Here is a 26,815-nt window from a genome sequence, read left to right as displayed (position 1 = left end):
AGTCTTTAGAAGTTCAGGACTCTAATGTGATCAATCAGCCAAAAAGTAATCACATGGCAGAAAGGGATGACAATTGGGGAGAACACAGGCTTTTTAAACCAACAGGGCAATGTCCAGTGTAAACAGTTCCAATGAAATTGCCACGTGATAAGGAGAGATCTAGAAAGTGCTAATTAGAAGGGAATTAAGATAGGTTAATTGCCTGGGAGAGAGAGTTTGCCTGTATTTTTACAGATGGAGAAGGAAACAGATGGGTAGCAATGAGTACCTAGAGAGAGACAGAAAAGGAGAAAAACCTCAAAACAAAGGAGAAGATCTAAGAAACATCTGACACTGAAAGAGCATAGCTGATAATGAGACTGTTGCAGGACTTGAAAACCAGCAGGAATCACTGGATTCCCTAACACAAGATGAGACTATTGCAGGACTTCAAAGCTTGTGGGAATTATTGGATTCCTGGCACATGAACTAATGGATAATAGATTCCTTTTGGACTATTTCTAGGACTTATGGACATGTATAATTCCTGCGTTATGTTACTATGTGCTTATGTAATTTATGTAATTATGTGTAATACCTCCCATATTGATGGATTTATCTACACCTGTTTTAAGAGTGATCCCTTTCAGAAAACCACTAATCTGATTTGATTTCCCATTTCCTTTGGTGTTTTCATCTCCTTTGCTGAGAAGTCATGGAGGGCATGATCACCTCCTTTTATGGTGTTTTCACCCCTTTTTTGAGCAGTCAGGGAAGGCATAATCACCTTCTTTTTTGGGATTCTCACCTCCTTGAGAAGTCAGAGAGGTCATGACCACCTATGTGCTAAAAAACAAAAAAAACAAAAACAAAAAAAACAGGAGGTGTTAGGATTCTTACAAGATACTAAGACAGGGAGGCTGCAGCTGGCAGAGGCAAAGGACTAGCAGCAAGAGCTCTCGGGAACCAAGGAGAGAGAGAGGCCTCTAAGAAAGCTAACTGGGCCCCAGGAAAGAGACAAGACTTAAAAGGAAACAATAAAGAATTTGGACTTTAACTCCTGACTGCATTTGAGGTGATTGTTGAACTGAACTGAACTGAAACTAAGGCTGCCTCCAGAAGCTCCCCAAGAAATCTGCTTTCAGAGAACATTATAATTTAGAGAAGGACATTACAGAGGCTCTTTTAAAAGCAAGAATAAATTTCTTATAACTAGAAAAATTAATTTAATATCTCTAAGATTGTGATGAGGTTCATATTCAGTGTCACAAGGTATCTTGAAATAATTTGTTCAGACTGCCTCCAAGTCAAAGGGGTAAATTTTATTATAATGCCATAAAGCAGGCTTAGGATCCTTAAGGGAATCAGCAGGTCACTAGGGAGCAAATAGGGTTTTTTATGGGGAAAAATCAGGGGATATGTTTTTCAGAATGTAACAGAGTCAAGTTGCAGTTACCCTATTTGATACTGCACCTATATTAGTGTAATTGTTCTGTTTATTATTTGTCAACATCTTGTTGGTGCAGTGATCCAGGCATTCTAATCTTACAAGATAGCCAGCCATCCTGACTTTGCAACATAGGCTGAGTTATAAGTTCTTAAATCTACTCCTAGACCCCGTCAATCTCCCTCAAACAAATGGGACTCAAAATCATTTGGAATTGAGGATAGAAGTGTAGCTTTCTAGAGCTATTTCCAGCTGGGAGTGGGCATAGAGCTGTTCCAGTCTTATGGGTCACACTCCTCTAAGCTTAAGGGCCTAGCAACTGTCAAAGCAGTGTTCAGTGGGTGCCGAGTCTCAGGATAAGAAATAGGATCGTATCCAATGTTGGCCATCCTTTGAATCTCTTGGAGCCTAGAGGAAACAAATCAAATAGAAAACATAAATAAAATGAGATTTTCCATTGAGGTGATACAAGATAACTCATAATTTACTACTCTTCACCAACATAACTGTCCAAACTAAAATCTTATTCCTTAATGACTATACATTTTAGACTGAAAATAGCAAGATCTTACATACTTATATTGTGCTCATGTTTTCTACTGACCATTTTAATTAAATTTTCTGTAAGAGGAAAAAGAGGGGACATGATTATAACACCATCAATCTTGTCCTTTAAATTTAAGCCTAAAAGCACAACCAGTCATTAAGTAACAATTACATCTCATAGCCAGTCTCAGCCCATTCAAGGGGGAAACCTTCCTGATCAAAAGAACATAATGGAAAACTGAGCCAGAAAGATCCCACTTTAAGCTTAAGCCAAAGGTTGTCTTCCCAGCTTTTGCCCAAATACAGACCTCCTTCCACCTATAACAGTTCAGGATGACATCATTCTGAGTAGCTTGTGGCATTTCTTTTGAATGGTGGAATACTCAATTGATGATCCATCAATTATATCTGAATTCAAAACTCAAAAAGTATCAGATACATCCCAAGAGATTTTATCTAAAATAGCAATTACAGCCTAGGTCTAGAAACAATGATTTTTTTACTCTCAAAAAATTTCAATAAGCAATAAAAGTTTACCAGGACTCACAAACATAAGAGATTTTACTTAACATCTTTCACTTGTTTTTCTTTTATTCTCCTCAAGTTTAAACTTATCCTGGTGTAAAGACCAATCACTAGAAATCATTTCTATATTATAAACAAACTTGCAGATTCTCAGTTAAAGCATTTTGTTTGAGAACTATATAATCAAAACAAGCTCTTTTCCCAGGACTGATGACCTTGACCACAATAGTGGCTTGAAGAAACCTGATAAACATAAGGAGAACCGATAGGGATCCTAGAGAAGGAGCTGAGCCGGCTGCTCCTGCCTACCTGTCCCATTGATCTTTAGGACTTCTGTGGGCTGTGCTCTTTCGTTGTTCCCCTCCCCTGTCCCTCACACATAAACATCCTGTGAAGTGGAGAGAGGGAGAATAGATTAACCCTGCTATACATCCTCATAGGGGTGAACTGGTCAATTCTAGAACCAATTCAGATAAAACTGATTCCCTCCTTTTCAATAGCCAATTTAAAATTTTAACATTATGACAAAATGCAAAATAATTAGTTAACACTCTTAAAATTTACATAAGTGATAACCAAATATGTAAGGGTCCATTAGAAAGATAAGGCAAGCTCAATTGAGATGTTAAGTAGCCAGTGGTCTCTGAGGTCCCTGGATGTGATTGCAGTTGAGTACTTGTGGACTTCCTTCATGGGTGGGACCTCCAGCCATGGTGGGAATCCTAAAATCTCACTCCGAAATCTTGTCAAGTTCGGGATATAACCTTTATTATCGATTGGCTTGTGTCTTTGACCTCATAGACCCCATATAAGCTCAGGGCAGGAAGGACTCCATCTCTTTATCATCTAGAGCTTGGCATGGAGGAGCAGTACCAAGATAGTGCAGGAGGCATAGAGTGGATGTAGACCATGTGAATAAAGTCTAAGCTTGTTTGCCAAAACGCTTGGGTGCTATATTGTGCTTAGACTGCTTCTGTATGAGATACCAGTCAGAGCATTCTGGAGACCTTAAAAAAGAGGTAAGATTGATATTATATTTACCAGAGTTTTCTCTGATAAGGCCTAGGAATAAAGATCGGTTAGCATTAGTTAGGTGTGAGAATTTGCCCTAACACAAATAGTTGTAGATGTAACTTCCTTTTAATTACAAGCAAAGGTAGAAATACCAAGTTTTCTAAATTGCATTTACAAAACATTATAAAACAAGATTAGTTAAGATTTGATAAAATAACAACAGGTTTTAAACAAATTTTCCAACTTCTTTTAATTGTTTATTTAGCTCATACTTTAAAAACATTCAGAGTTACTGGATGACAAGCTAGTTCTGGGTTCTACAATCTCAGAAAGGACCTATTCGTTAAAAAATTATTATTTACTGAGTCTCATTACTCAGTAGTGGGCTCAACTGATAGGACTGTTCCTTTCCCCAAGCTATTGTTGCTTAGGGAGTTCTCAGGAGGGCTTGGCCATCCCCTTTGTTTGGGACAAAAAGACCTACCCAAATTAACTACTCAGAGATCACTCACAGAAAGCAGAATTATTTATTAGAATCTCGAGAAGCAGATGCCATCCTGGTCTGCGAGCCAAATTTCACAGCCGAATAGGGCCAGAGTCTTGAAAATGCTTACAGCTTTTACCTCCAAAATACTGCCCTCTATATGTTGTGATTGGTCAGATAAGTCTACTCTTCCCCTAGTTGGTCAGTGGAATGTAGTAGTCAAGGTGATATACATCTTCTTCCACTACATAATCCCTTCTTTGGACAATGGAATGTAATCCAGGCCTTATCTAAACTCAAGTGACTCTGGAGAAGCCGAAACTGAGGCCTATAGGCTTGATCTACTGTCGCTAACAGTCTCTGATCAATATGTGCTTAATCTGTAAGTTATTCACCTTATCTCTCTGTTCCACACAATTCTCCTCTTGTTATATGTAAATGATTTTTATCATATTTCTATGAAGAACTTACACACTGTTCAAAATCAATTAACATATCTATACATTGTTTATCAAGTTTACAATCAAGATCATCCCTCTCTAATACATTCCAGCCCCTTTTTCTCTGAAGAATCATAATTTTAACAGCATCTTCTGTATGCAATACTTTTGATAGGGACTGTTGAACTATTCTGGTTACTGATATAATTATACAGGGTAGACATAATGACAACAGGATAATACCACCGATTGCAATAAGTCCATACCATAAGAATTGCTTCTACCAACTGTCTTGGAAACAGTTATCACAGAACAGATTGGCATTTGGCATACATAAAAAAATATAAAGATAAATTTACAAAGATGACAATCTAGGGAAACTGAGGCACAACATTACACATTCTCCTTCTGAATATTTGAATTATTGAATTACCTCCCCTAGATACCTGAGACGTCTCAGCACCATAATTTTGGCCAACCCAATGTAAAGCAAATAAATCAAAACGAAACTAGAAAGTGCAAGGACTTATGGTAAGGGCAAGTCTCTCCCTGAGAACCCCAGAGTTATCAATAGTACAAAGGCCCTCATCTCAGTTTGAGATGGATAGTTCACTATGTTAAGTGGTCTGCAGTCATTTGTGCACTTAACTCAGCTTCTGCTTATATAGGGAGTAGCAGTGCTCGAGACAGTCATGCTGCCCATTCAGAGGGAGAAGGGTAAGGCTTGGAGTACCTCCACCTGTCCCCATGCAGAGGGACAGACAAGGCTGCTACTAGAATACAGATTTCTGAGCAAAGCTATCAGAGCATAGACAGTTAGACCATCAAGGCAGGAAAACCATGAACTTTAGAGGCCTGAGAATGTTGAGATACCAATGAAGAAACTGGGGTCACAGGGCTGGAGACTGCCAGTCCCAAGACAGGTGTCTATATCTTGGAGATTTCCTAAAAACAGGCCATCAGAGAATTCCAACAGAATAAGGGATTTCAAAGCTAAAGCATCAAATAACCATCCCACATATAAAGTTCCTATACATCCGTAATAGCAATAGTTATACAATTTAACAATTTCCATCCCAAATCTTAAACACACAGTAATACAGTTGTAATTTTAACAATAATTCATCAACCACTTTCCCACTGGCCCCATATCAGTCCAAATTACATCAGGAGCATGGGCGATGGTCTCAATCTAGGCTGCTTCAGGCTGAGAAATGGGCGAAGGCTCTCCATCCATGCAGGGGTGTGGGTGTGGCGTCAATCTAAGCTTCAGATGGGCTGATCCACGTCTCAGAAGAGGTTTAATAATCTGTAATTTGACCAAAATTTCTAGAACAACAAAAACCCAAATTTAACAAGATTAGAACAGTCTGAGATTTTCTATTTGTCTTCTTATCATTTAGAAACCTTTTGAAAAACACTTAAACACAATATCTAGTAACAGACAGATGACCAGGCTAAATACTTATTTGTCTAAGCATTTAGGATATAATAATTGCATATAACTAGGTTGACATAATTGAATTACATTAACAGTTTCTGTTGACTATTGCTCTTATCATAGAAATAAATCAGTCATAGGAAGAAAAAATGCAAGAACAAAACTATAACTTAACATAAGCAGTTAAAACTCACCCTTCAGCACATAAGAGAGTGGAACTTTAAAACTCCCAAATAGTATTAATTATAAGCCCAAGAGATTTTATCTCCAAAGCTTCAGATAAATCCCAAACAGTTATTTGCCATGACCTTATAGTGGTAAAAGTATGAAATTTATATTAGAAAATTCACACAATTCTTACATGCCCAAGTAGATGTTGAATCTTGAATAAGTTGAACATTATACCAATCATTTTGCTTTTAAAATACACAATACGTAGAAAAATCTCAACTACATATTGTTCACAACAAAAACATTTTCAAAAGGACAAAGGCAAAAATGATTATTCTTGGAGTCCCTTTCAGATAATTGGCATTGATACAGTTAATTAAAACTTCCTGTTTTCACATAAAAGAATCTGAAAAGTTCTTGAAAATATCAATTGAACTTTTTTGAAATAACCCTTTCAAACTATATATCACATTTCTGATCATATTTTTTTAAACACAAAAACCATTATGTATCTAAAGAAACAAATGTTCAATTGATTAACATCTTGTAAGAGCAGCCTGTCCCTTTAAATCAGTTTGCTTTCTTCAGCCAAAAGCACCTGCAACTTTCCACTGCTGCTCTCCCTCTGCAAAAACACATCCCGTCTCACAGCCATCTTTCTGTGACTACCCTTTCCAACCACTTCCTTCTTTTTCCCACTGATTTCTTCTTGAAATCATTTGCTCCTACTAATCAATCCTTCTTAAATCACCTTCATTTTCCTGTCCCATCTCTCAGTCTCCTCCCAATGTCTACTTGCTCAAACCTTCTCCAACATACTTTAAACACTCCCAAACCAATAGCCCTTCTGACTAGATGCTCCATTTAAACTATTAATTGCTTTTGTAAATCAATCTCTCTTGTCCTTTTTCTTTAAATCACCTTTTTTTTAAACTTTAAACTTCAAGATTCACAATTAATTTTGAACCAAATTTCATAAAACTTATAATATAGTTTACAAATTACCCAATACTTTTAAAAAGCAATATACCATTTAAGTAGGGAGATGCAAACACGACCTCCCCTAAGGTAAGCTACTGGCATTTTGTTTATTAACCTATATTTTAATTTGAAGTCCAACCAAACAATAAGGCAAAAAAAGTTTTTCTTTTCAGTTGTAAAGGCCAAAATATTCAAACAATTCTTAAGATTTTATACTTAGAATAAATCTAACTTGTACAAAGCAACAGTAAAAGTATTTCCCCCAATTTCAAAATTATAGTACCTCTTTAAAATATAGTAAGTTCCCAAAACTCTTAATCAAATGTTGCAGACAAACAATTACCCAGTTTAGCCTTCTTAAACTTTCTGTTCTCTAATTTCATGAAAGCAAACTTGCTAATAATGATTTTTCTTTTTTCTCCTGGAAAAAAAATTTTTCATTTCTTTTTAGAAGTATGCCTAGTTTTCCCATAGATCTAACAGCTCAGAGAGCCCCTATGTTCAGCTATTTACCTCTCTTACTCTATTTTTATTCCTCCCTTCCAATATCTGCAATTTTTTATTTCCAATCTTAACACACATACCAATTTAAAGTTATTTTAAAATTAACCAGTACTTTAGTTTGTGAAGTTTCCTAAAATCTACCTAGATATTCCATTCAAACTTCTTTTTTTTTTTTTTTAGTAAGCCATGAAAGAGTTAAGCACCAATCCTGGCTTTACCTTGAAATTTTTTGGGGGCGGGGGCAAGATTCCACAACCCCCCCCAAGTTCTGATAACAGGGTCCCTTGTTTACAGGAGCTTTTAAAGTGATAGATAGCACACTGCTCTTCTATTTTCTCAAAACTTTTCAAACTTTCAATCTATGTATTTATTTTTCCCCTTCTCTCCCTCTTCCCTCTTCTCCCCACAAAGCTGAAGGGAGAGAGAGAAAAAGATTTTTCAAATTTCTTTTCTTACCTAAGCTACTCTGAAAGAATTACTACTCTGAATGAATTCCAGTTCCCACAATTCAGCCTGATATTTTTCTAAGCCTGTAATACAAAGGCTGAATTCTTATCTCTTACAAGTTTGCTTACAAGTTTTTAAAACAGAATAAAAAACGCAAAGCAGACAAACATACACACACAGACAGACGCAGAGCTCTATTTTACAAATTTAAGTAGTTGAATTCCCTAGCTAATGTCCTGATACAAATTCTTGGAATGCTTCTATCCCATTACCAGTGGAGGTCACCCTCATGCTCACAGTCATCTGAGAGCCTATTCAGGGAGTCTTTTCCTTGGGATTGACAGTATTCCCCACCAAAAACAAATTTAGGAGGGCTAATCCCTTGAGGTCTTCGCTGACCCAGCCAATAGACCCCCAGATCCCTGAAAGCATACCTCAAATTACATGTGTAAGTCTTCCAGACTGCATTGCCGGCCATCAGGACTCTACTTCCTTCAGTCTTCAATTCTGTTTTCCACTGAGTACCTCTGCCTCAGACAATTGTCTAAGAAGGAGGGAGGCTGCCCATCCAGAGCCAGAGACCATGGAAAAAACTGCTCTGTGGGCACCTGTTCCTGTCTGGGGTGCACAGCCGTCTCCCCCAAAGACCCCATCCTGGATGAGCCCCCAACTGTTTGGGACAAAAAGACCTACCCAAATTGACTACTACAGAGATCACTCATAGAAAGCAGGATTATTTATTAGAATCTCAAGAAGTGGACCCCATCCTGGTCTGTGAGCCAAATTTCATAGCAGGACGGGGCCTTGAAAATGCTTACAGCTTTTATACATTCGGACAAAGAACCTCTGAAACCCCATCCTCTATGTTGTGATTGGTCACATAAGTCTACTGTTCCCCTAGTTGGTCAGTAGAATGTACTAGACAAAGTGATATACAGCTTCTTCGGCCACCTGGACAATGGAATGTAGTCCTGGCCTTATCTAAAATCACTTAACTCGGGAGAAACCAAAATTGAGGTCTCTAGGCTTGATCTACTTTAGCTAACAATCTCTGATTACTATGTGCCTAATCTGTAAATTCTTCACTCTCTTTTGTTTTAGGGAGAAAACAAGAGAATTCTTAAAATTCAGATAGAACATAATCACAAAAATGTGTAGGTGTCTCATATAACTTAGAGTCAACTTTCCAATTTTAATATGCAATTTAAAAAGTTACATTAAAATTGACCAATGCTTTAATTTATAAGACTCTCTATATTTTACTAGATGTTCCAATCAAACTCAATTATTTTCTGATAGTTTCCTAATTTACATAAACCTTTTCCTTTTTTTTGTGATCCAGGAAAAGGCTAAGTGCTATCTTTAAAGTGCAGGCCTTCACCTTGAAATTTTCATTGGCACATTCTCCAAACCTGCTCCCCTCCCCATAATCATGTAAATACAGGCTATTTACTACTGGGATTTTAAAGTGATAGCAAACTTCTATTTCCAAAAATTTCCAAACTCTGTTCACACTGTCAGTACAGATTACAGCCTTCTTTCTGTTCATGTTCCTTTCATTCCTACATATTTAAACTTTCTCTTCCTTTCGCTCTTTCTCCCTTTCTCTTTTTCTCCTTCCCCTCCCCTCCCCCTCTCCTGTCTCCCTATCTCTCTCTCTGTTTCTGTCTCTGTCTCTGTCTCTCTCTCTTTCTCTTTATCTCCCACCCCCACTTACCCCTTTGCAAGCTAAGCAGCTAGGAAAGGAAGGAGGGAAAGAAAGAGAAAAAGAGACTCTTTTAGATGAATATTAGTAAAATCACCTTGGATGTTTTAAAGAGGGAGAACTGACCTCCATTTTTACCATCATGTCACTTTCCAACATCAGATCTTTGGGAGATCACTTTAAATTTTTCTTTTTTCTTGGTCAGGGCTTTCTTCCTGATAGTACCAGCTGGCAGGGAATTCAGTTGCCCAGGGTGGTAGCAGTTGGTTTGGTAGGAATCTACTTGAAGATATCATCACCAAACTTATGGGCTAAATCCAAGATTCTCCTTTTCTCCAAAATTGTGCAATAGGAGGATATAATATTAACAACCCCTCCACTTCCTCCAATATAAATACCTTGATCATTCCCTTGCTTTCAGATGGTCTGAACTTATGAATTCTTTCCAGATAACTTGTGACACTGAGCACAACCTTTATCATTTTGGTGACCCCATAAGGGGAAAGTCTACTCTGTTCAACCCTCTTCGACCCAAGTTAAGTCCCTCTCTCTTTAGCTAGTGATCCCCAAACATCTAGGAAGATCTGGTGGGGCCTCCTGGGTCTTAATGCCTGTGGGCCCCTGTGCCCAGAAAATTCCCTCTGGATGAAGGATGTTCTGTTTAGAAACCTTATATGAGCCTTTATACTCCTGAGTTCCTGTGCTCTTTGTCTCTGTCTCATAGAACACTTTACGATGAAGTGAGTGGCTATTGGGAGAATTCTTACAGCATCATGGGACAGTTCCCCTCTATACCAGGGAACTCTCCCTCAGTCCGTCTCCTGAATAATTGGGATTAATTCAGTCTGCAAGACCTCAAAAGGAGACACCTTGTTTTTTTTCTGCAACACTGCCTAGTGTCAATATGACCTAGGGAATCAGAAAGATGGCCCATCAGTGGGCCCTAAATTATAGCATTATCCTGCAGCTTAATCTCCTCTGGGGCCTGCTGAGAGAGCAAGTGGGCCAAAGCTTCTTATTTCCAGGCCTTTACAGACTTCTCTCAAGACACAACCCTGCAACAACAATGCAGGATGTTCCTAGAGAAATTCACTCCAGACAAAGGCAATGGGAAACATTTTCTTTGATTTTCTTGATAATCTCCTCCTTATAAAGCCTTTGTTCTCCCTCTGTAGGAACCAATCTCATAAATTCCTGTTGGATCCTCTCCTTTACCCACCAAGCCTCCTTTCCACTGGTCCCCTGAACCCTGTCAATTGCATTATTTCATCTCACTTTTGAGAAGGGGTGAGAGAATTATTGCAATGCACAGTCACTTCTATTGAATTTCAACCTCTAGAAGAAAAAGAGTCTTTTATCTTAGGACCCACAGATCCAAAGCTGATGTTTACCTGAAGTGCTGAACGTCTGAATTACCTGATGAAATCTTTTCCTAGCAAGTTTTCAGGCAATTACTATTTTTGATGACTTAGAATGGATTATAGTCCTGGAAAAGAAAATCTTTATCATATGAATGGATTATGGGGTTGATAAGTGGCCCATTGGATAGTGCCAGACCTGAAGTCACGAAGACTCAAGTTGTGAGTTAAAATCTGAGCAAGTCACTTCATCCTGTTTGCCTGTTTCCTCACTTTCAAATGAGCTGGAGAAGAAAATGGCAAATCATTATAGTGTCTGCCAAGAAAACCCCAAATAGAACCACAGAGAGTCAGAACAATGCCTTCATTAACAAAAAATGTATTATGACAATCAAAAAACTTGTTTCCTTTGATACCTTTCTCAAAATTGTATAAGAAGCCATTGGCAATGAAGCAACTTATAATTTCTTGACTTAGCATGAGGAAAACAATTATTGTAAGGAAAAATAAGTATCCAATAATTATCAAGTTATTATGGAAAGATTCAGTAATAGTCCAACATTAGTAAACACAATAATCAATCAGTAATCAATAATCCAATTAATTGATCTATTACTAATTATTCCCCTTTCCAATTTCATCATGTTATTAATAAGATAAAGAAACAAAATAAAAGATGATTTGGGTAAAAAGGCAATTACCTAAGGTTTATAGGTGAGTATTTGATATTGGGACTAAGGTAAAGATGTTGTCTCTCAAAACCTCAATATGTAACATATCCCTCCCTTTATTTCCACATCCTCACATGATTTATTTGTAATAGTGATAGTGGAGAGATGTCTTGATATTTGTTTCAAAGTATGAACCAAGTACACCTGTACAACACAGCCCTGAAAAGATAGGCTTTTATGGAGGTGACTGAGCTACCCCTTTAAACCCAAATCCTTCTGGCTTTCATTGAATGGTCAATAATAGATCCATCCCAAGTCTTTGTGGCTCATAGTTTCAGTTCTAATGGCTTAGAATTAGTGTAAAAAGGAGCAGCTAGCTGATGAAATGGATAGAGCACTAGCCCTGAAGTCAGGAGGACCTGAGTTCAAATCTGGTCTTAGTCACTTCACACTTCCTTGGGCAAGTCACTTAACCCCAACTGCCTCAGCAAAAGAGCAATTGTTTTTCTGCTCTGGCCAGAAACTCTGAGGTCCTTTCCCTCCAGATGTCGTCTCAGACAAACTGAGACCTAAGAAAGATCTTAATTTAGAAAGACCAAAGTCACCTACTGTAACCAAGGTAATTTGTCTTGCTTGCAATTGGACTCAAATGATTGGAGGAGTTCAGTTCTGTCTCATTTAGGTGTAATTCACATTCAAGTCAAGACATCGTCATTGTGTCATTAGTTTTTTTCTAGAAGGACAATACCACCATTAACATATAAATTTTAAGGAATACTGTAATATGATGATTATATATAAGTTATATATAAATTTATATATAAGTTATATATAAATTATATATACATATATATATAAAAGTTATATATGTTAGTTATATATATATGTATATATATATATATACATATATATAAAACTAAATGTCCCCAACTTTAAGGGAACTTGTTAGTCCAAATAAGAGCCCAGGAGAGACAGGTAAATCAGTTTATTTACTCAAGAATATGATAAACACTATAAGCACGTATTGGATGGTGTGTGTTTTATTTCAAGGGACACATACATAGATATACATGTAAATGTGTATATACATACATGCATGCATGCATACACACACATGTACACACATATGATATGCTCAGGGCCAAATGATGTACGTTAAGAAGGGTAATTGCTAATTACAAGTTCCAAATGATGGGGTTCAGTATTAAAAGATGAGAATGCTATTGGGGTGAAGAATTCAAAGTGGTCAATTTCTTTGGCAAAAGGTAGGTTTCTTTAGGAAAAGAGATTACCAACAAAATGAATTAATACAATAGAAACCAGGAATGATAAATAGGAAATAGAGTGGGAGAGTATAGTTAGCAAGGAAAGGGGTTTTATCAATTAATAATGGAAAAGACAAGTTCTCTAGTGGAACTTACAGTTAAACAGGAGAAACCTTTTTCTCCTTACTTACAGTTAAACAGAAGAAATCTTTTTCTCCTTACTTAGAGTTAAATAGGAGAAACCTGTTTCTCCTTGCTTAACAATTAAACTGGAGAAACCCCATGAGGTTGCCCTTAGCTGGCAGGCTAAATGGCAAAATAGATTTAGCACCTTAAAAGAGCTAATTAGCTATAAGAAGGAGAAAGACACCAGGAAGCATGGGGGTGGTGTGGAGAAGGGTGAAGGAAAAGACACCAAGAGGCAGAGTGCCTGTGGGATATGACACCATGAGGGATTCAGCAAAGATGGTGTGAGCCATGGACAGATTTATGGGAAGATTTCCTCTTGGGGGTTGTCATAACTCGGGTTTCTGACTGAACATAGCAAGGTGGAGCCATCACCTCCACACAAATAGTGCATGTGAACATTTGGGGGGACTCTGCACATCTCCCATTTCTTCCGAGCTAATCCAATTCTTCTTTGCTCATATACCCACCGTGCTGGGCAGTATTGTGCCAGTCTCCCATATCCTACAATGGATTCTGAAGTTCTTTTTTTTTTCCCTGAGGCTGGGGTTAAGTGACTTGCCCAGGGTCACACAGCGAGGAAGTGTTAAGTGTCTGAGACCAGATTTGAACTCGGGTCCTTCTGAATTCAAGGCTGGTGCTCTATCCACTGGGCCACCTAATTCTGAAGTTCTTAAGAGAGACCTTGAGAGTGTCCTTGTAGCACTTTTTCTGACCACTCTGTGAGCACCTGCCCTATGGAGTTCTCCATAAAATAATCTTTTTGGCGAGGGTACATTGAGTGGCATTCGAACAATGTGGCCAGCCTAACAGGGTTGTGCTCTCTGCAGTAGAGTTAAAATACTTGGCAGTTTAGTTACAGAAAGGATCTCAGTTTCTGGTATCTTATCCTGTCAGGTGATCTTCAGAATTTTCCTAAGAAAGTTCAAATGGAAACAATTTAGTTTCCTGGCACAGAGCTGGTATATTGTCCAGATGAGATCTGCAGACCATCAGTTTGGTATCTATGTGTATATTGTATCTATCTGTATAATCATAGACAGACAAATCCTCTCTTCCTGAGCTACACTTGCCAGAGCAATAGATTCTTGCAAAGCAATTTTACTGAGATCAGGTGGGGCTTGTAGGCTGGAGTAGGTACTTATTAAAACAAAAGAAGGGTACTTGAATTGTTACGAAGGAAATGTAGCTTTGTTAGCTTAGCCATTTATACTAGAGTACAAGAAACAAGTATCTACTTTATTAGTCAGTTAATCAAATTTATCAAGTCCATGCTACTTGTTCTATTAGGGAGAAAAGGGAAAGTATCTGGAACTCTTGAAGAGGTTGTGATACTGGGCAAGGATGGGTCTTCTTTCTGTCTGTCTGTCTCCTCTCCAAAGTGCTAAGGCCGGATCCATGGTGAAAGAATTCACCTACTCAAAGCTGTGACAAGAAAGGCTTTGATTAGGAAAAGAACACAAGATGGTTCTTGGCAGGCAACACCCCCCATATTGCAAAGAATAGAATTTTGGAACTTCATTTTATACACAACAGGATAATAGAATTTGTATCTGATAAGGCTTTTCTTTTTCCAGAAGATATGAGAAGTTTGTATAACAAAGGAGTTTCTCCAGAGACTGTAAGTCTTCTGAAGTTTGTATAAGAAAGAATTTTTCTCCAGAGGATATAAGGTTTTGTTGGTCATTTACATACTGGGCTGTCTGCTTTCACCTCATCACTGTAAGTCTTTTTTTTTTTTTTTTTTAATCATACATTATTTAGGAATAAGAGAGTAGTGAAAGAGACATTCAATACTGTCAAAAAGGCATAAGAAAGAAAGAAAGAAAGAAAGAAAGAAAGAAAGAAAGAAGAAAGAAAGAAGAAAGAAGAAAGAAAGAAAGAAAGAAAGAAAGAAGAAAGAAAGAAAGAAAGAAAGAAAGAAAGAAAGAAAGAAGGAAGGAAGGAAGGAAGGAAGGAAGGAAGGAAGGAAGGAAGGAAGGAAGGGGAAGGAAGGAAGGAAGGAAGGAAGGAAGGAAGGAAGGAAGGGAAGGAAGAAGAAAGAAGAAGAAAGAAGAAGAAAGAAAGAAAGAAAGAAGAAAGAAGAAAGAAAGAAAGAAAGAAAGAAAGAAAGAAAGAAAGAAGAAAGAAAGAAAGGAAGGAAGGAAGGAAGGAAGGATGGAAGAAAGGAAGAAAAATAGCAAATAAAGGACAAAATAAAGTCAGTAATATTTTCCAAAAATTCCAATTTCAACACCTCCTAATTAGAAGTAAATTACTTGAAATAAAAGCAAACTAAGATTTAATCAAATGAGATAATTATAAAATGCTTAACACAGTGTCTGGCATATTAAAAATTACTACATAAATATTAGGTCTAGGAAAGACCATAATTTAGAAAGACTAAGGTCTCCCACTGTATTCTGAGCCATCACCAGTTAACTGTTATCTTGCCATTGGACTTTGATGATTCTGCAGGGAAAAGTGAAGCTGATGACTTTGCACAACTTTGCCTCACTTAAATTCAATTCACAAGTCAAGCTATCACCCAATTATGCCACTGATTCTCTTTGAGCAGAGGATGAATAGCAACATTTTATTTATTTATTTATTTATTTATTTATTATTATTATTTTAACCGACATTGCTTTATAAATCATGTTAGGAGAGAAAAATCAGAGTAAAAGGGTCATGGGAGAAATAAAAACAAAAAACAGAAAAAAGAAATGAACATAGCATGTGTTGATTCAGTCTCTCTAGTACTTTTTCTGGATGGAGATGGCTTTTCTGCCCAAAGGTACAATTGGGATTGTTTTGGATCACTGAACTACTGAGAAGAACCAAGTCCTTCATAGTAGATCATAGTACCTTCTTGATGTTATTGTGTTCAATGTATTCCTGGTTCTGCTTGTTTTGTTCAGCATCAGTTTATGTAAATCTTTCCAGGCCTTTCTAAAATCAGCTTGTTCATCATTTTAATAGAATAATAATATTCCATTACCTTCATATACCACAACTTGTTCAGCCATTCCCCAGTTGAGGGGCATCTACTCATTTTCCAATTTTTTGTTACCACAAAAAGAGGTGCTATAAACATTTTTGCACATGTGGGTCCTTTTCCTTTCTTTATGATTTCCTTGGGATACAGACCTAGTTATGCCACTGCTGAGTCAAAGGATATGCAATTTTATAGGCCTTTGGGAATAATTCCAAGTTGCTCTCCATCATGATTGGATCATTTCACAACTCCATCAAGAATGCATTAGTATCCTAGTTTCCCCGCATCCTCTCCAACATTTACCTTTTCACGTTTTAGTCAATCTGAGAGGTGTGAGATGGGTGGTACCTCAGAGTTATTTTAATTTGCATTTCTCTAATCAATAGTGATTTGGAGCATTTTCTCATATTGATGTGGGTTAAGATTCCTTGCTGATTCCCAATACCCATGAATTCCAAAGGGAGATATTCAGGCTCTCCCAGCCCCCTTCCTCATCAGAGCCAACTTGGGATGTCCCAGACCCCATTCTAATGATCTGCTCAGGTTTCCCAACCCCAACCCCAAGCACAAACAGCTTCCTCCTTATCTAAAAACCCATTGAATTCTTTTCAAATTCTAACCCTAGCAGAAGCCCAAGCCAGAGGCCAACCTGGGCCTTCACCCACCAATCCCTTCAGATTACCAAAAGTCCCCCTGTTATAAAAGGGGAAAACTGGAGTCCACTCTTTGCAGAAGTCCTAAATATGGCATCCTTATGCCGACCATGTCAAGGATTTCTGCCCACCGGTGCCAGCTTGGCCCTGGTGTCTTTCTACCTTTAAACCTTACTTCCAAACCCTTCAATAAACATCTTTTATCAATCTAGGTTTTCGGGTTTGTAAGTTCCTTTACAGAGGACTCTTGTGCCACTACTAGACCTCACTTAACTCTGTATCCTTGCACTTAATCCAAAGAGGTTGCAGGGGAGCTCTATTTGACTCCTTGTACCCCGAACTTGCCACTAGACCTCAATTAAACTTAATTTCATTTAGATTATTTAATTCTCATCAATATGACTATAGATGGCTTTAATTTCATCATCTGAAAATTGTCTGTTTTTGACCATTTGAGGAATAACTTGTATTCTTATACATTTGGCACAGTTCTTTATATATTTTAGAAGTGAAACCTTTATCAAAAATACTGGCTGTAAAGATATTTTCCCCCAGCTTTATACTTCCCTTTTTATGCAAAACCTTTTTAGTTTAATGTAATCAAAGTTGTTCATTTTACCTTTCATAATGTTCTCTACTTCTTTGGTCATAAATTCTCCCTTCTCCAAAGATCTGATAGATAACTTATCCCTTATTCTCCTAATTTGAATAACAACATTTAAATAAGAGTTCTGGAACTGAATTAATGATTTTTACTTGATTTTCATGTTGATTTGCTTGAGCTCCCTTACTATCCAGAGGAGATCAGACAGATTTGGGAATGAGAATCAGCCATGCAGGAGGCAAATTGAGCATTCCTTAAGCTAGATATGTCAGAAATCCTTTGCAGTGTTCATTTGCTGAACCCAAAACTCCCCATGCTGTGACAAAAGCTATAGAACATTAACTCTGGAAACTAAACCCTCATCTCATATAACTATGCATGTCTGCTTACTTAGGAAGAATAAAAGGCATACAAACTAACTCTCCTTGTCTTTCTTAGAGTGAACTATGGGAAAAGGTTGATACAGTATCTGTTTTACATGTTACTAAAATATACTAGAGGGCACTATGGAATAATAGGTAGAGAACCTACCTTAAAGCAAGAAAGACCTGCCTCTGATATAATGGCCATATGTCTCTGAGCATTTTATTTAGCTTCTCAGTGCTCTAGACTACTTTTGAAGACACAAATAAAAGGGAAGCTATCATATTTATTAAAGTGATTATATCTTAATATTTGCATTCTCTTTATGTTTCAAGAGAATGACTAAGTATCAATTGAACTTATCTAAAGTTAATTTAGGTCCTTCTCCAATTAATAAACGGTCAAAGGATAAGAACAGTAAGTTTTCAGATGAAGAAATGAAAACTATCTATAGGCATATTTAGAAGTGCTTTAAAAAAAAAAAGAAGTGCTTTAAATTACTTTTGATTAGAGAAATGCAAATTAAAACAATTTTGAGATACTACCTCACATCTCTCAGATTAGCTAATATGACAAAATAGAAAAATGATAAATGTTGGAGAGGATTTGGGAAAATTGGGACACTAATGCATTGTTGGTTAAGTTGTGAATTGATCCAACTATTCTGGAAAGCAATTTGGAACTATGCCCAAAGAGCAACCAAGTTACATATACCTTTTGATCCAAGGAATATCACTGCTAGGTTTGTATCCCAAAGAGATCATAAAAAAGAGGAAAGGACCTACATATGCAAAAATATTTATAGTAGAGCTCTTCATGGTGGCAAAATATGGGAAACTGAGGGGATGACCATTAACTGGGAAATGCTGAACAAGCTGTAGTATTTGAATGTAGTAGAATACTATTATACAATAAGAAATGATGAGCAGGTACATTTCAGAAAATTATGGAAATACAACACAAATTAATGCAAAGTGAAATAAGCAGAACCAGGAAAACATTGTATAGCATCAGCAACATTGTGTGATGATCAACTATGAATGACTTAGTTCTTTTCAGCAACACAATGATCTAAGACAAATACAAAGGACTCAGAAAGTTGACTATATCCCTCAGTAGTCTTTTAGTCTCACTTTAGGAATTATACTTGTTTGTGGAATAGGAAAAGTTATTTCTCTGAGGTCTATTCTCATGTTGAAAGAGGATATTGAGTTCTCATTTTGATAGCCTACCTGTATGCAAATTTAATGTTTTTCCACTTTATAGCTTATTCTATACATTTCAAACTCTAAATAATCAAGATAAAATAATCCCACATAGCAATAAACTGTAGTGATAGACAAATCACCAATAAACAATCTTTTCACAATCTGATTATATTCTAAATATTAAGCCCTTAATGTTTCCAAGATATGCTCTAAATTACCACTAGCATCCCTCCTACCTTTACTTCCCTCATTCTGAAAACTTCCTCTTTCTTCTTTCTCATCTTCCTCTTCTTCTTCTGTCCATGTAGGGAGTTATATTGCACGTAGGTGCTCTATCCAAAGAAATATAGATTTTAATCACTTATACTTTGCAAGGTATCTTGGGGTTTGAGGGCTAGATTTTTTTTCTTCCCTATTTGTTCTTTTTCTTTTCAAGAACCTGAGAAAATTCTTTTGTCTCATTTAGTTTTCATTTACAATTTCTTGAAATATAGCTCTGAAAAAACAGGCTTTGAAAAAGCTCATTGTGATTCAAATGAAGTGACTTGACTATGTCTTTAAACCTAAATCACTCTGACTTTCACTTATTAGTCAATAATAGGTCTCAACCAAGTCATGCTTGCTTATTGTTTGGGTTTTGATGGCACAGAATAAGTATAAATAGCAATTAGTTATGTTCTGGTCAGAAACTCTGATGATCTTTCTCTCCAGATTGATTCTTTTGTGAAAGCAAACTAGGCCATCTTTTGTTTCAATTTTTACCCAGCCTTTAATCACTGAAAGGGTGTTTTCTCAGACACACTGGGATCTGGGAAAGACCTTAGTTTAAAGAGGCCAAGGTCTCCTACTGCATCCTGGGCCATTACCAGTCATCTTGACTTATATCTTGCCATTGGATTCTGATAATTCTGGAGAAAAGAATAAAGTTGATGACTTTGCATAGCTCTTCCTCACTTAAATCCAGTTTACTTGCAAGTTAAGTGAATCCCCTCCAGATGCCATTCATTGGTCCTTTTTAAAGAAGGAAGGACAGACAATAAGCTCAGTCCACAATCCTTGATTAACCAGAATATATAAAGTATCAAGAAGGAATGAATGTCAGTGATTTGGATCACAAGTTTTTTGAACTGACCTTGGAAAAGCCTGGGTGTTACTGGTGAACAGTGGCTTATATATTTGTGTTAGCCTGAGGTAGGAGAAAATTAGGAAGGAAGTATCTCTTTGTTTCTTCTTTGAGTCTGCTTTACAAAAAAAAAAAAAAAAAAATAGAAAGAAAATTTAAAGAGAAAGGAGATAAGCCAGCTCATTTATAGTGAATTGGTGGCTGGTTTAAAGATGGAGTCACTCACATCAAGTTAGATGGTACAGAGAACCTCTCTCTTTGTCTTTACATAAACAGGCCTTGGTTTTTCATTGACAAGCCTTCTTTGCCCATATTATAAATTAATTTCAGGCTTTGGCAACAGATTAGGACATGGAGGCATAGTCAGAGAAGTAGGCAGAGAACCAGAAGAGAATGTGTCCTGAAACCCAAGGGAGAAGAGGATGATCAATAGTGTCAAAAGTAGCAGAGAGGTCAAGAAAGATGAGTATTGAAAAAAAGCCATTGGATTTGGTAATTAATTAAAAGTTCATAGGCAATTTTGGAGAGAACTGTTTCAGTTGAATGATGAAGTGAGAGAACAGACTTGTGGTGAGTAAAATGACACTGAGATAAGTGGGTCACTCACACTAACGTGGGTCAGACTGCCCATCTCTAACTATTAAGGAAAGTTAAGTACTTTGTGGAGGTCCATCTGTATCCTGTAGTCTGCTAGGGACAGATTTGCTTTCTCCTTGGAAGAGATAAAAATCTCTTTACACAAAAACAGAAAAGGACAGACCATATCTTTGGGGGATGGTAACTTTGTAGGGATAGTAACTTTGTAGGCCTGAACAAATGAATATTTATTAACTGTCCGAGGAGATAATGACTCAAGAGGGGAGATAACAAATTGTCCTTTAAACTAAACTAGGAACTAGGCTCAGCTGGATTTCTGAGTTGAACTGAAACCAGATGGATACAGACTCAATTATAAAATTAATACAGCATAAAATCAAAATCAATATAGTAGAAATCAGAAGTAAAATTTTTATCTCTCAAACTATGGAGAGTTCAGAAGAAAGTGGGAGGAAAGAAAATAGAGGCACTAATTGTAGATAGCTTTCTCAAGGAGTTTGGACACAAAGGGAGGAGGGAAATGTGATGATAGCTAGTGAGGAAGGAAAGATCGAGTGAAGGTTTTTTTAAGGACAGGAGAGACACAGACATGTATAGTAGGACAGCAGTTTCTTGACACAGCTTCCCTTACTTCGATGTGGCTTCCCAACACTGGGAGGTAGGTGCTATTATCCTCATTTTACAAATAAGGAAACTGAGGCAATCAGAGGTTAAGTTCCTTGACCATGGTCACTCAGACTGACTCCAGGATCAAAGCTCTATCTACTGAGCTACCAAGCTGGCTGGCTGGTGTCCTTCATTCTTGAAGAGCACCAAAGTAATAACACTATATTGGAGTCAAAGAATAGTGTGTCTGATTGTGACTGATCAGACAAATGGGAGTTAGAATACTCTGCCAGAGGTGAGGCACAAATAGTACTTGTGGATATTTGGGGTAGAGATGTCTCTAAATTTGGGCATCTTTTTTTTTTTTTTTTAAACTACTGAAATTCAGCATTGCTCATGGAGCACAGAGCCTTCTTTTTTTTTTTCCTTCTGAGGCAATTGGGGTTAAGTGACTTGCCCAGGATCACACAGCCAGGAAGTATTAAGTGTCTGAGCCCAGATTTGAACTCGGGTCCTCTTGACTTCAGGGCTGGTGCTCTGTTCACTGTGCCACCTAGTTGCCCCCACACCGAGCCTTCTTTAAGTCCATACCATGTGTATGAGCCTGTGCTGGTGCACCACCCAATCAATTCCAAAGCTCTTCTGAGACCCTGAAAATATCTTTGTATTGTTGCTTTTGACCATCATTGAACATCTCCTTTGTGTGAGTTTTCTGAAAAATTGTCTTTTAGGCAAATGTTTGGCATTCAAACAATGTGAGCAAACTGTTGGAGTTGTGCTCTCTGCAGTGGAGTCTGAATGCCTGGCAGTTTACTCTACATCTCTTATCCTGCCCAGTGATCTTTAGAATCTCCTTAAGACAATTTAAATGGAATAGATTCAGTTTCCTGGCCTGACGCTGGCGTATTGGCCATGTTTCACAGGTCAGCATAATGGCCTTAAGTTTGATAGGCAGTTTAACACCTCTTCTTATTCCACACATTACTCCCACTCTGCCATCCTTCAGAGCCTCCCAAATACGGAACTCCTATTCCATCCTATCTTCTCCAACATTGTCCCTCTATCATTCCTGCTCTTTTATCTTCAATTTCTCCTCGAAAGCTGCTTTCCTATGGCCTATAATGGGTCAACCTCATCATCAATGTGTACATCCCTAGAAAGAATACTTGTCAAGGTAAGTGAACTTCTACAATGTTCACAACTTCTCCATTGGTTGTATTCGATGGTTCCAGGATGGTGTGATGCTGGCTGGTGGAGAACCTTTTTTTTTCTTGGTGTTAATTATTAGGCCAAATTAGCATAAGCATCTGAGAATCAATCCATATTCTGTGTCATCTTAGCTTCACAGGTTACATGGAGTAAAAATCATGTGAGTGAAAAATCATGCACCAATTCTCCCTCCCTTTAATCTTAGTTTATAGCCTTTTCAAATTAAATAATTTACCATTGGTAGCTGATGCTATGTTCATCCTCATTGAAGGCATCTATCTGACATCTCTAAAAATTATCATGCTAAAAAGCATGGGAGCAAGTACATAGCGTGATTTCACTTCACTGGTGACTGGGAAAGCTTGAGAACATTGCTCTTTATCCAGAATCCAGGCAAGTATGACTTCATGAAATTGATATTCTCCAAATTTTGACATGATTCTCCAGCCACCCATTTACCTAGGCTATAAATAGTATGGGGAGCAAGGCTCAAGAAAAGTGGTTCCCTTTTTATTTATGCATAACTTTCTGATAATCTATTTGTGTATATCTATTCAAATATATAACACTGAGCCTTATTTTCCACCAATTTCTTTTAGACCATGCTAGATAATATTTGCATTTAAAGCAAAAGCATTTAATATCAACTTAATAAAAAGTGAATCACATGGTAAATTTCTAATTCTCCTGTTTTCCCAACACAGCTAGAGAGGTTTAGTTATTTAGTTAAAATAAACATGGGTGTCTGAAATAGTCTTTTCTGCATTTTGGCCAGTAGCTAGCAAGAGCTTCAGTTTGGGGGCAGTGTCCATATCTGTATCAAAGTCATTGTTTATACCAGAGACACTCTCTACATAGTTCTCTTTGATAACAGTGTACAGCAATAAGGTGCCCTGGGAATGTTTTGTCAGAGTATTCTTCAGCGAGTTAATGTTAAAACTATAAGCAGACCAAAGCTGCTTTGTGTAAGCTTCTATTGTTAGATTGCAAACTTTGTGAGGGAAGGGATGGTTTCTTATATTTCTTCCATCTTCTCCACGGCAAAGGATATTTAATCCCACTGAATCATACCATGGGAAGAGTATCATTTCTTTCTTCTTATCTCTGTTCTGTGACTGGGTGGAATGAAAACCTCCCTCAGAATCTCCCTTTCCTTTCTGGGGGAGAAATCGTTACTAGGTTTTTTTTAAGTCTTACAAGAAGTAGAGTAGATTAGGGAAAACAAAGAAATGTATTGCAGTATATATCTTCCAGCATTCACCAGTCCTTGAGGAGACTCCCTGAAATAAATTTCGTGGATTTGGGGGATAAAATCCATTCAAACTCCATTTTGGATTTTGCTTCTTAACTCTAAAGTAGAAGGGCATCCAATGCCCAGTAGCAGCTAGGGTGCTGGCAAGAGCTGAATTCATTCTCAGAAAACTCTGAAAAGACCTAAATAGAAACCCTGTGAACTATGAATCTGTTGGAGATAGAAAGAAGGGGCAGATATGGAATGCAATGGAGTGAGATTTGAGACTGATATAAGGGCAGACCTCCTCTGAAACACAGCCATGGTGAGATGAATTGACTCCAGTCAGCTATTCCTTTCCCTATTCCATCTGAGTGATTACTCGGGAAATTTCAAGTTTTAAAATTGACCAAATCCCTTCTTTTGCCTTATCTTCAACCCTTTTCCTTACAGCTTTACTAGCTGTTCAAATACATAACAATGAGCCTTATATTCCATCAATCTCTTTGCATTTAAAGCAAAAGCATTTAATATCAACTTAATAAGTGAATCTGGGTGATTCTCCAGAATGGGGAGAAAATAGATCCCAAGGGCCATCTTGCAACTTATTTGAAAGTCTCATAGGTTTTAGGTTTTAGGCTACTTAACTATTTCAATAAACTACATGGTCTAGAGTGAATTTTCAAATCCTTGTGAGGGATAATTACAAAATTGGAATGGAACTCAGAGAAATGATTTCCCACTTTTGGTAAGTGGAGTGAGGCATATTCCAGGTCATTTCTCTGGAACACTGTTGAATCTTGGGAGTCAGGAGCAAATTATGAGCTTGAAATTGATGAGACAACTTATTTAAGCCTGTAATTTAACTATGGCAAAGTTATGTATTGGTTGTTACTAATATCTTCTTGGACATGTTGGAGGAGGAAAGGATTTCAAAAATTTTTAAAATGAGGACCCCAAGAACCAGACTGTTAAGTTTAATCACAAAAGCAGTGTTGACCTCTATGATCAGTCCTGGCTCCATAAAGTTTCATCTTTTTCCAGTCATTGGATGAAGATCTCTGGTATGAGAGACCCTATGACTAGGCAATGCATCCCATTCTACTTTGGACAGTTTTGTGAGAAAGTTATTCCTCATAATTGTTGTTTAAGAAATGATGAGCAAGCTGATTTCAGAAAAGCCTAGAACTGATAAGTAAAGTGAAATACCAAGAGACCATGATATACACAGCAACAAGATGATTATGTAATGATCAACTATGATGGACTTGGCTCTTTTCAACAATGAGTTGATTCAAGTCATCTCTAATAGACTTGTGATAGAAAGAGCCTATGGAGACTAAATGTGGATCAAAGCATAGTGTTTTCTTTTTTTTTTTTTTATCTTTTTGTCTTATTCTTCTTGCGCAGTATGGCAAATATGAAAATATATTTAGAAGCATTGTATGTTAACCTATATTGGATTGCTTGCCATTTATGGAATGGGTTGGGAGGGAGGAAATTAGAACACAAGATTTTGCAAAGGTGAATATTGAAAACTATCTTTGCACATATTTTGGAAAAAAAAGCTATTAAGAAAAAAATTATCCCTTATATAAAGCTTAAATCTTTCATTCATTATTCCTAGTTTTGCTCTCTGAAGCCCAAGTAGGACAAGTCTAATCTACCTGATCACCCTTCAAATACTTATACATTCCCAGTTCCTTCAATAATCCTAGTAGAGCCATCCTGACTGAGCTCTTTGCTATTTGTCAATGTTCTTGAAAATGAAGCAACAGGAGGTAAGATCATTGGTTTTGGAGTCACAAAACCTGAGTTCAAATCCTATTTTCATCATTTATTATCTATGTGACTTTAGGCAAGTCAAATAATTTCTCTGGAACTCAAGCTACTTAATTTGTAAAATGAGTTAGACTTGAACTCTAAGGTCCTTTCCAGCTCTAAAATTATAATTCCAAAACAGTGGCTTCTGAGGTTGTAATAGGTTTGGCCATCAAATTACTTCTATCATCAATTTCTCTCATCCATAAGTTGCTATACCTGGCCCCAAGTTCAACAGTGATCCAATGAGATGACCTAGAAATAGTCTAAGGCAAAGTAAGCATAATAGGACTATTATTTCCATTAAGAAAACTATGCTTCTAATAATGAAGCCCCAGAAATCATTAATTTGGGGGTCAGGGAGAAAGGACAGGAGTGGAATGTGTTTGTCAAAGCCTTTTCATATGGGCTATTGTCTTGCTATGTTTTACCTGTAAAATTAAATTTCTGAATCCAAATCCAACTAAAAGAATGGTGCTTCTTTATTCACTCTGCACAACCATTGCGCAATGAGGAGTAAATAAAGAAGCACCATTCTTTTAGTTGCCCATTTTCCACTTTCCTTTATATAGCTAGGCTCTACCTTCCAACTCCCATATTCACTGTTGGCAAGACTTATGTATTTTTCCTCAATATTCACATCTCCTCTCCTTTCTTCCACCTACCTCAGTCCCTTTTCTTCTCTCACAAGTATTGCTTATAGCCTCCAAATTTGGGCTCGTTTATAGTTGTTTCCCTCTCTAATCCATCCTTCATCTCTTGGAAACCTTAACTTCTTCAAAGCTTGGTGAGGTTGGCTTTTTTTTTCAAAGCTTTTTTCTGATCTTACAAGTTTTTTTTTCCTCCACAAATTATCTTATCTGTGGAATGTGAACTCCTTGAAGTCCGGGACTATTTTATTCTTGCCTTTGTACAATCTCCAGTATAATTACCTCAGCAGTTATAATCGGAATCAGGATAAAAGGTACTTACATCCAAGGGTTAGGGCTTAGGGTTCACCAGGGTAGCCACCACAGTTCAGTCTTGAGTTGCCATCCGTCGAGTGACTGTCTACTATCACACCCAATCTATTTGACTGTTTTTCCTCCAGGCAAAAACATTTTTAATTATGGCAGAATCTTTTTTTTTTTTTTTTTTTGGTTGTAATGATTAATTTGTTGTGAGGAAATAAAGGCCATTATTCTGTATGAAAACTACTGACACTACAATAAGTGAATATAGGACTGGAAGGTACTGCAGAGGCCATCCCCTTCTCTTTT

At 37.2% G+C, this 26,815-nt stretch overlaps 1 long non-coding RNA gene across 1 annotated transcript; it reads right to left on the bottom strand.

Moving 5' to 3' along the window:
* Positions 1-1,283: 1,283 nt before the first annotated feature.
* On the bottom strand, positions 1,284-26,596 carry LOC141539349 (uncharacterized). Its single transcript, XR_012481274.1, has 4 exons — positions 26,529-26,596; positions 20,102-20,210; positions 2,807-2,885; positions 1,284-1,834 (listed from the first exon to the last, which is right to left on the bottom strand). It is a non-coding gene; the product is annotated as an uncharacterized LOC141539349 (long non-coding RNA).
* Positions 26,597-26,815: the final 219 nt, after the last annotated feature.

Source organism: Sminthopsis crassicaudata, chromosome 1 (genome assembly GCF_048593235.1).
Source record: "Sminthopsis crassicaudata isolate SCR6 chromosome 1, ASM4859323v1, whole genome shotgun sequence".
NCBI classification, from domain to species: Eukaryota; Metazoa; Chordata; class Mammalia; order Dasyuromorphia; family Dasyuridae; genus Sminthopsis; species Sminthopsis crassicaudata.
Note: the sequence above shows the minus strand (reverse complement) of the source record. Positions and strands in the feature narration are given on the sequence as shown.